Source organism: Mastomys coucha, unplaced genomic scaffold (assembly GCF_008632895.1).
Source record: "Mastomys coucha isolate ucsf_1 unplaced genomic scaffold, UCSF_Mcou_1 pScaffold21, whole genome shotgun sequence".
NCBI classification, from domain to species: domain Eukaryota; kingdom Metazoa; phylum Chordata; class Mammalia; order Rodentia; family Muridae; genus Mastomys; species Mastomys coucha.
The window spans coordinates 149,753,314-149,762,914 of record NW_022196904.1 but is presented as its reverse complement, the minus strand read 5'-3'; positions in this window follow the sequence as shown (position 1 = coordinate 149,762,914).

Genomic DNA, 9,601 nt, shown 5'->3' with positions numbered 1-9,601 from the left:
TATATTCAAATGCAATGCAGTCCAAATATAGTATAATCTAACCCATGCCTTTCTGAGACCCAGCAGGTAGGGCATCTATTGTAGAGATAGAGAGATGATGCATCTCATTAGCAAAGCTTAATTTACCCAGAGTAAGGCAACCTAGCAAGGGCTGGGCTTGAATCTGGTCTTTTGATAATCAAAATAATGCAACTGTGGGTTACTAAGAAGATGCTAGACTCTGGTTGTTAATTATCTTCTCCTTAGCTTTATTTTAGTAATGTTGTCCATATACTGGTATTGAAAATAAATAAGGAATGTGGGTGGACATTTCAAATCTGGGGGACTCTGGTACTGGATGTGTGCTAGATGTGTGCTCTTGTAAATGAATCATAACCAGTGGTGTGAACATCAGTGCTGGGGAGTTTTGTGTTATGTCTTGGACTTGAGAGAGTTTATGCTGGCATCAGTGGGCTCCAGGGAGTTTGTGCTGGATGCATTGGGCTCTGGAGAGCTGGTGCTGGCATCAGTGGGCTCTAGGGAGTGTGTATTTGTTCCTAGTACACTGCACTCCAGGGAATGAGCTAAAACCACCACTTAATCACTCCATGAGTACATATACTGCTTTGCTCTTTCTACATGTGTGACCAACCAAAATTTCCAGACCATAATCTGACTGCAAGTTTTTGTTAAAATGGCTAGTGACACTATTCTATTAAATTTGAATGTGATCGAGAAGTACAGATGTACTGGGGTGCATTTATCTATGGATTATGTGGGTTAAAATACCATTTTAACATTAACAGATATTTATACTTTAAAGTTGGACTAAGTCTTGGGAAAACTGAGGCCTATATTGGTGAAGTGACATTACGGAAATTACACAGAAGTTAGAGGCAAGGTAGAGTCTAGAATCCAGAGTTATTTCCCTTCCTTAGCTGTTTTTTCCTGTGCAATGGCTGTTAAGAACCAGCTCTCAACTTTGAGAAGTGTACTGTGAATACAAGGGAATTTAAAAGTACTGATTCCTGGGTTCCCATCATTGAGGATTTTGACTTAATTGATGTAGAGTATCGGGGTCAGGAGGGCAAAACTTTATCCAGGCGAATCCAAAGTGCCCCAAAATTTGATAACATTGTCAACTTGGGCACAAATTAAAACCACTATGGAAGTGTCTGAAAGTATGTATGCCTTTTATGCCCCACGCTTACACAAATCAAAATCTCCTGGAAGACAGTTAACAAAGGAGGAGGAGGAGGAGGAGGAGGAGGAGGAGGAGGAGGAGGAGGAAGAGGAGGAGGAAGAGGAGGAGGAGGAGAAGGAAGAAATCCTCATTGATAGAACCCATGTCCTGCATTCTCTCTTGACCATGGGTTTTCATTCTCCAGAGCTGTCCACACTCCCTGAAGACACGAGTTACAAGAGCTATTGCAGATCCTTAATTAAAGACGAGCACTTCTTTTTTTTAAATTAGACATTGTCTTTATTTAAATGTCATATGATTTCTCCTTTCCCAGTTTCCCCTCCAAAAAGGAAAAAACAAAAACAAAAAACAACAAGAACAAACCCCTGTTGCCTCCACCCTCTCCCTACTTGCTACCCCACCCTCTCCCACTTATTGGCCCTGGCATTCCCCTACACTGGGGCACAGAATCTTCACAGGGCCAAGGGCCTCTTCTCTCATTAATGATTGACTTTGCAATCCTCTACTATATGCATGCTGCCAGAGCAATAGGTCCCACCATGTGTACTTCTTGGTTGGTGGTTGAGTCCCTGGGAGCTCTGAGGGTACTAGTTAGTTCATATTGTTGTTCGTCCTAAGGGGCTGCAAACCATTCAGCTCCTTTAAGACCAGTACTTCTTAATTCCAGCTGCAAATTATCTCCCTCCTGGATTTTATGTCAGTGATGTTATTAAGCATCCTAGGATTTAGAAAGTAATGAGAGAGTGTGTGTGTGGGGGGGTGGAGACCGCAGAGCATCTCATGCATAGAAGGTCCTGGATACTGTTTCTATTCCCATGAAATCACTGTCTACTATGGTTTGACTATGCTGGTGATATTGGTTGATATTGTGATTTAGTGAGCACCCTCTAGGACTTCCAGGCTTTTGTGTTCCATAGCAAAGAATAGAGGGACATGTAGTCACACCAGGAGCAGAGCTAGTTAAGAAACAGTGTACCTCTGAGGAGGGAAAAATTGGTCAGAGCAGAGGCAAAGTTTAGAAGCTCAGTAAGGTTTGGAGAGAGCATTATGTAGAGTGCTTGTCACAGAAGCGTGTAGTTCAGGGTTTTTGGGAACATTTGCATAGCACCCATTCCCAAAATGTGTTGTCTGTTACATGTCATTTACTATGAGTCTTACATCACCTTTGAACAGTTTGAATTGTCCATTTCAGTGGTTACAGATATAACTTCCCCCCGTCTTTCTATCCTCTCCCACTAATGTAATAAGAAAAATCTCCATACTTCTTGACCTTCAGTGCTGTAGAGGGACTAATCATCTGTTCCTATTTCAGATGTTGTGTGATAGCAACATAAATAGAATAATAAATATATTGTCCATGGTGATTCAGCTAGAACAATCTGGGTACCCTCCTACCAACTGCAGTCCAGCCCTCAGGTGTACTCAATTTACTGATCAGATTTGAGGCTTTTGTTATCATGGAATAGAAAGTCCATTTTGCAACTTCTTAGTCTTAGAATGTTTAGAAAAGGTCTAAGAAGGAAACTGGAGGACAGTTTTATTTAAGCTTGAGAAGAAAAACCCAACAGAACACACAAGCTCTTACTCTTTGTAGATGCCAGGAGGAGAAGGAAGGAGAAGGGGGATAGAAGTTAAGATCATCAGTCAATCGTGTTTATTGAGTTAGAAGTCAATAAGCAGGCAGACTTCACATTGAGACTGTGAGTAGCTCCATGGAGTGGGTTTTTCGAGTGAGAATGCTCAGTGTCCGGGCAAGCAGCCTTAGGATTTTGGCCAATGTGTGAAAAGTGGAGACTGAAGAAAGAAAATAAATGGTCATTGCTTTCCGAGGTAAAACTTACAAAAGCAGACAGGCCTAGCATTGAGGGAACAGATGTACATATCTCATTAAGGGCCTAGTTATTCTCATTTTCTTAACATGACTTCAGGTGCACGATGTTTCTTGCAGTTTCTGGAACTAACGTCTTCCTGAGGGGTATTTTCCTGTCTAGCTGACTGACGGGTCTATTTGATTTAACTCTTGAGAGAAGGAATAGTAGAATGTCTTGGTAATATTTTGGACAGTTTAGAAAACCATGTTCTTACCCAGGACATGAAATACAACTCAGATCTCATTGTTTTGAGAAAAAGAAATCATGTAACAGTAGATTAAAAAGAATTGAAACATACATCTGTAAGATAGCCATTCTTTAACTGGCATAAACATCCTCCCCAAGAGAGTTTCAATAAAACCCCCTTCTCTCCACCTTCCCCACTCCCATATTGGATTTTACATCTGAAAGAGGGCCGAAAGTGACACTGTCTTTCTGAAAATTATATTGCAAGAGATAGCAGACATGGATTTCCAAGCTGCTTATGAGGGAGGGGTCGTTAGCAGGCCTCTGAGTATGCTGAAGTCTCACTACCTTATCTAACACAGAGTTTAAAAAAGTTCTCCAGATCCAGTCAGGAATTAGAAGAAAATCAAGGTCTTCAGGGTGCTAGATGCCTTAGCTTCCCACTGAGGGGGTTGAGTGAGCACAGCCTGGTCGACATGCTGAGCATAGAGGCTGCTGAGCCTCTGGTTAGAGAGAGAGAAGTTATTCAGAGTTCCATCAACACGTGGGCACTGTGGCATTCTGCTCATTGCTGTTTGGACTCTGTTAAGAATGGGTTTGTGTTCTCTCTGCATTCCTCCCAACCTCCAAATGCAGGGAAACAAAGTCAGAGCCAAAAGCAAGTCTTGATCTGAGGAGTACTCCAGTATCTTGGGCAGGGGATCTCGTGAAGTTAGCGGTGTCTTCACTGGCTTTCTGGGCCTTTCACCAAGATACACTGTGGGCTTCAATAAAAATTTTGGTGTTACAAAGAGGTAAGAAACCAAAACTCTTCAACCTGAAGGGGTTGTCAGACAGTAACCAGGAAGGTCTTTAGGGACACCCAGCTCTAGGCTTGAGCATTCCTTTTTGGCAGGAACCTGCCATCGACGTCTTTCAGTCTATTACTTTCCAACCTTTCATAACAGTAGAGACTGTGGTACACAGATCAGTTTTGATCTTCCTAGATCTTAGTAAAATGGAAAAGTGATGTCGAGATCTTAAGAATTCTACTGGGGAGCCAGGCATGGTGGTACATGTTTGGAATTGCAGCACTCCGGTGGCTGAAGTAGACTGATCTGAGTTTGGGGCCAGCTGTGGATAAATATAGGACCCCTGCCTTGAAAAAAATAAAGCAAGCAAGCAAACGCCATAGTAGAGGTATTATGGAGAGAAGAATTTGAGTGGAACAAAGTAAGGACCCGAAGGAAGCACCCTTGGCTTTCTTCTCAGTTTTGCAGAAATACAGCTGGAGAGGAGCTGGCCAGCCTACACTCAGTTGTAATTGCTTAGCCTCTGGTGCAGAGCACCCTCCTGTGGCTAAGCACTGTTTTCTCTCCCTTTGCTCCCCAGGTGGGTTATTGCTTGTTTGAGGCACTTGAGTAGCACATCTTTCTCCTCCTTGACTGCATCAGGTTTCTAAACATGAGCCTGTTCATCTGATTGCTTTGACTTGAGACCTACCATTGTACTTCTGAGCTGTGGTCAGAAGTCCGGATACGGTATGCTTCCCAAAGGCCCAACTGCTAAAGTCTTAGCCCTCTGTTTGGTTTTGTTGATTTTTGTCGGGAGATGGAACCTAGTGGAAGTTAGGTCATTGGGCATACATATTCTCTTGAAGAGGATATTGAATTCTCCCCTCCACCCTTCTTGGACACTCTGAGTATGTCTGATCCTTCACATATTTTTGTCACAGTGTATTATGCTGCTCTGGCTCAAAGCAATTAGGCCAAGCAATCATGGACTGAGAACATGGGTAAAATAACCCCTTCTCAGCCACTAATTCTGGAGGCATTTTATCCCTGTGATGGAAAGTGACTAACACATTATCTGAAGTCACTGCTCAAAGAATTATAGAAAGGAAACATTACTGAAACAAACAAATAAAAAACCCTTCTGATCTTTTGTCTCATCTTCTTTTGTTTTCAGTCTTAGAAATGGAACCCAGAATCTTAGCTCTCTACTTTCACCACTTCTCAGACTCCGGACTTTTGAAAGGCATTAAGTTCCCACTTGTGATCCTCTTGCCTCCACCTCTACAATGTTGGGATTATGGGCATGTGTACCTTTTGTTCGCTTATGAATATGGATATGAAAAGTGTTTTCTCTGGCTCATCCCACTTAAAGATAAAATGAAAAGATCATCGTGGAAGGAATGGAAATGACTCAGTGCAATGGAAAGGACTCAAGCCAAGTGGTTGTATGTTTCACAGCTCTATGTGGTCAGCGCAGGTGCAGAGCTAAGGGGAGGATAGAGCTGAGACCTGTCACTTTCCTGACCTCCATGGCTTTGATTTGAAGTTATTGAGACTGATGCCTTAGGTTAGATCAGACTTGTGGAAGAAGTAAACCTGTGGGCTCTGTGAAGGAAGAACTGAGTCAGGGTAGAGACATAGCCCCACTCCCCCATATGTCATGAACAAAGACAAAGAGAGGGCCTCCCCTCTTCTGGTGCCTGGTGCTTGGCAGATATGAAGTAAACATTTGCCTGGTGGACTTGTCTCGAGTATGGTCAGACATCAGTTCACAAAGACTTCACGGAGTGTTTAATGTGCTACTTGGCTCTATTTCTGTTGCTTCCCTAGCATGACAGAGATACTATTAAGTTGAGGCCATTCATTAGTCATCGCCTGAACAGTTTTATTGGGATAACTACTACCATGTATTTAACTTCTCAGATCCCCACAGCAGCTTACTGCTGATTATTGTTCTACTGATCCATCCAGTGATGATAGAATTGCATTCAGTTTTTAGCAAAGGCCAATCTATTCAGCTAGCTTGCATGCCCAATGAACTCTCAGTTAAAAGTCCCCACTGAGACCCTCCCAGAATGAATCAGGACCTTTAATTATGTGCCGCTAATAGAGATCACACACTTTTCCTTTGACATTTCCACTTGAGAAGTATTATAGACATCTGTGATTACGATTGTGCAGACAACTTACCAGTACAGCTTTAATTAAGACAGCTTTCAAGGGACCAGTGCCTAGGAAATTACTGAGTTCTTTAGGAGAGAGAGAGAGGAACACTGGCTGATAGGTTTCTAGGTCTGTCATGTTTACATAGCTACCTGACAAAAACTAAGCATTTAAACACTCTTCCTTTTGTTTGGATCTCCTTGAAAGAACACTCTTGAGTTCTGGTATAAAGTACATACAAAGAAGGAAGGTAGATACCTATTGGAAACAAATACTATTGTAAACTGGAGTCTGAGTTGTTACAAAGAGTTCCACTTGCCACTCTAAGAAATTTAAAGTCTTTTGTCTGTATGGTGGCCCAAGAGCCATTTTTCAACCATCTTTAGCAGCAACAGAAGTACTTCTCTGAGGGTTTGAAAGCTTATATAGAAGCCAAGTAGAAGAAATGCAGAGAGGCGAGCCCTTTTACTTGAGCCCAAAGTGGTCTTTCCACATCTCCACATAGCTTCCATGCTCACAAGTCCTGTCAAGCAAGAAGGATATTTCTGGAACTTGCAGTTTCTGTACGCTTTGAAAACTGTCACTTTCCTCCTGGAACTCCCAGGGACTGGACCACCAACCAAAGAGTGAGTACATATGGAGGGACCCATGGTGCTAGGCACATATGTGGCAAAGAATGGCCTTGTTGGACATCTGTGGAAGGAGAGGCCCTTGGGCCTGAGAGTGTTTGATGCCCCAGTGAAGGGGAATGCCAGGGCAGGAAGACTGGAGATTAGGTGGGGGGAGCACCCTCATAAAGGTGGGGGGAGGGGGAATGGGATAGGGGATTTCCGAAGGGGAGACCTGGAAAGGGGAAAATTTTGAAGTGTAAATAAAGAAAATATCCAATAAAAAAGAAGGAAACTGTTACTTTCTTCACTAGAACTAATCTAATGATGACTCTCTAGAGTGGAAATAGATGCATTTTTCTTTGACAAAGTAATACATGGATAAGACTTCAGTTGCCTCCTCCTGTCTCCTAAATGCCTGCCATTCAACAGCAATGGAATGTCAAACAAATATTTTAAGGCAGCCCTTTCTTTAGCCTTTAGATTTACTGCTATGGGAGATCCTTGGGAAATGTGTTATTGGTTCTTGTGAAAATCCCTGGAGACAACAGGTGAGAAGCACACATGTGGACACCAATACTCATGATTATCTCAAGGTGCAGGGACAGTTCAACATATCCAGAACAGAAGATACACTAGAGCTTTGTCATAATGCCCTTAAAAACATTTTCTTACAAGGTGCTTTAGAAGAAAGGATTTATTTAAATCTCAAATAAAGTACTTCATCCATGGAATCATTAAAAAAAGGGAAGGCTTAAATTAATACTAATTTTTTTATTAAATTAATATATTTTTTACACTCCATATTCCATTCCCCACCATCCCCCTGCCCCCAGTCCACACGCTGACTGCTCCACATCCCACACCTCCTCCCCACCCCACTGTCTCCACATGGATGCCCCCATCCCTGACCCAACCTGACCTCTAAACTCCCTAGAACCTCCAGTCTCTTGAGGGTTAGGTGCATCATCTCCGAATGAACACAGACCCACAAGTCCTCTACTTTATGTGTTGGGAGCCTCATATCAGCTGGTGTATGCTACTTGTTTGGTGGTCCAGTGTTTGAGAGATCTTGGGGGTCCAGATTAATTGAGACTGCTGGTCCTCCTACAGGACTGCCCTTCTCCTCAGCTTCTTTCAGCCTTCCCTAATTCAGCAACAGGGGTTAGCTGCTTCTGTCCATTGGTTGGGTGTAAATATCTGCATCTGACTCTTTCAGCTGCTTGTTGGGTCTTTCAGAGGGCAGTTGTGTTAGATCCCTTTTTGTGAGTGTTCCATAGCCTCAGTAATAGTGTAGGCCTTGGGACCTTCCCTTGAACTGGATCCCACTTTGGGCCTGTCACTGGACCTTCTTTTCCTCGGGTTCCTCTCCATTTCCATCCCTGTAATTCTTTCAGACAGGAACAATTATGGGTCAGAGTTTTGACTGTGGGATGGCAATCCTGACCCTCACTTGACACCCTGTCTTCCTGCTGGAGGTGGTCTCTTGCTCCCTTTGATTCCTGAGAGTCTCTTACCTCCCAGGTCTCTGGTGCATTCTGGAGGGTCCCCCCAACCTCCTATTTCTTGTTTCCATTCTTTCTGCTGGCTCTCAGGACTTCAGTCCTTTTCCCTCACCCAATTCCAGATCAGGTTCCCCTCTTCCCCCAACTCTCCCCCCATCCACTTTCCCTTCCAGGTTCCTCCCTCCCTCTCCAGTTGTGAATTAAGAATAATTTATAAACCCTCTGATCACATATCAAAACTCAGTAGGTCTATTGTACTTTGAGGATCTGTAGAGTGGAGATGCCTTAATATAAATGAGTTGACCTGACACCAAAGCCCAGGAATACTGAATTATCTGACCAAGTTCCTTACCTGCAAGGATGGTGAACTTGACAGTCTAAGGTGCTGTTCAGGGGAACCTTCCAGGAGCATTTGTGATCTCTGCTGTTGTGGCTGCTCTGCTTCCTGATATGTATGAGTGAAGACAGTACATCAGCGAGAGGTACCCGACCCTGTGACTAGTGGTCCCTACTCTCCATTCCTATTACTAGACTTTCAAGACATGCCAGCTCTCATAGTGCTTTGCAAGTTCTCCCCTGGGCATAAAATCTGATTTATTTAAAATCAAGTTTCCGTGTCTGGATGAGCCTCTTGGCAGAACACTTACTGTCCTGTGTTTTAGGCATAGTGATCAGCAATTGCACTTTTAAGAAGTAGCCCATAGTTGGAATTTGCACATCACAATGGCTTATTGACTTTTTCATTTATATATCCAAAAATACACATTATGATGAGAAAGAATTGCCTTTGGCAGTTTTAACCATGATAATCATCATTTTAAAGTAGTGTACAGTGTAATAGTTTCATCTAACTTACATCTAAATCATATTTTTATGGTCTTATATCTTTATATCATTTCACATAAAGCATTAAATAAAAAACTCAATTATATATGCTTTCATTTTTGTAAATTAAAATAACAATACATTTATCATCCCCTGTGTGTATATGCGCATGAATGTGGGCAAGCCATGAGGAGGTTAGAGGACAGATTGCAGAACTCAATATTTCCCCTTAAACCATGTGGGTTCTGGGGATCAGGGATCAAACTAACTCAGGTTGTTGGGAAGCCACTTTATCAACATATCACCAGCCACATCACCAGCCTTCTTCATTAGAGTATAGCAAGTTATTCTGAAAATGCTCTGATATTTGTGCCCCCTTTCATATTGGTATGAATGTACACTTTAAATAAAACCATCAACATATTGATGATCGATTTTGCAATCCTCTACCATACACATGCTGCTTGAACAATCAGACCCCTCTATG